This window comes from Limulus polyphemus, unplaced genomic scaffold (assembly GCF_000517525.1).
Source record: "Limulus polyphemus unplaced genomic scaffold, Limulus_polyphemus-2.1.2 Scaffold839, whole genome shotgun sequence".
NCBI classification, from domain to species: domain Eukaryota; kingdom Metazoa; phylum Arthropoda; class Merostomata; order Xiphosura; family Limulidae; genus Limulus; species Limulus polyphemus.
The window spans coordinates 98,043-98,887 of record NW_013666449.1 but is presented as its reverse complement, the minus strand read 5'-3'; positions in this window follow the sequence as shown (position 1 = coordinate 98,887).

Below are 845 nucleotides of genomic sequence, written 5' to 3'. Positions count from 1 at the left end.
GATTAAACCTTATTTTCAATAAGCAATCCTGAAAAATATTTGGGGGTGCTTAACTTTTTTCCAGGTGTATAACTCAGTTTGATACATCAAACTTTGTGCACTGTGAATAAATTATAACATTTGTTCAGAATTAATATGTCATGTGAAATTATGAAAAACTTGCCATAAACTATAATTTTCCTCATATATTATTATATGAAACTGTTTCTAGGAGGGTAGAATAGACCATTTTGGAGTTATCAATTTATAAATGCAGCCATCGATCATGTAAGAAAAGTTATATTGTTCAAACCAAAATATTTTCCAGACGGTTAAATTATGTATGAGAAAGCAAAACTTTCTCTTATACTATTATGTCATTTATTATGTTCATATATTTTTCAATAGTATGTTCTACTTTCACTGGTAAACACGAAAGAAAATACTTCAAAAAATCGTTCCATGCAACAAATGAGAGTAGACAAGAAACTAAATTAATCATACAGGACTGGGTACTATTTACAAATTTAATTAATTACCTGCATAAATTATATTGAAAAATCCTTGGCCTAGTTAATTTCTGCAGTTTTTATATTTTATACTTTATTGAATTAGTATATTCTAGACTTTCATGTTCCGGAATAGTCTAACCCAAAATATTTTTCAATGAGTTCTTTAATGATGTAAGATTGACCTAAAGTGTATACATAACCTCCATTCATAATTAATGGACTTTTACATTAAGATTACCAGTGGCACCTCTTTGTTGAGATTGTATATACCGTATTTTTTGGAATGATAAGACGCACCCTTATTTTGAAGACAAAGTTTTGGGGAAAAAAAGCTACAGTCGCATTTGACAGATT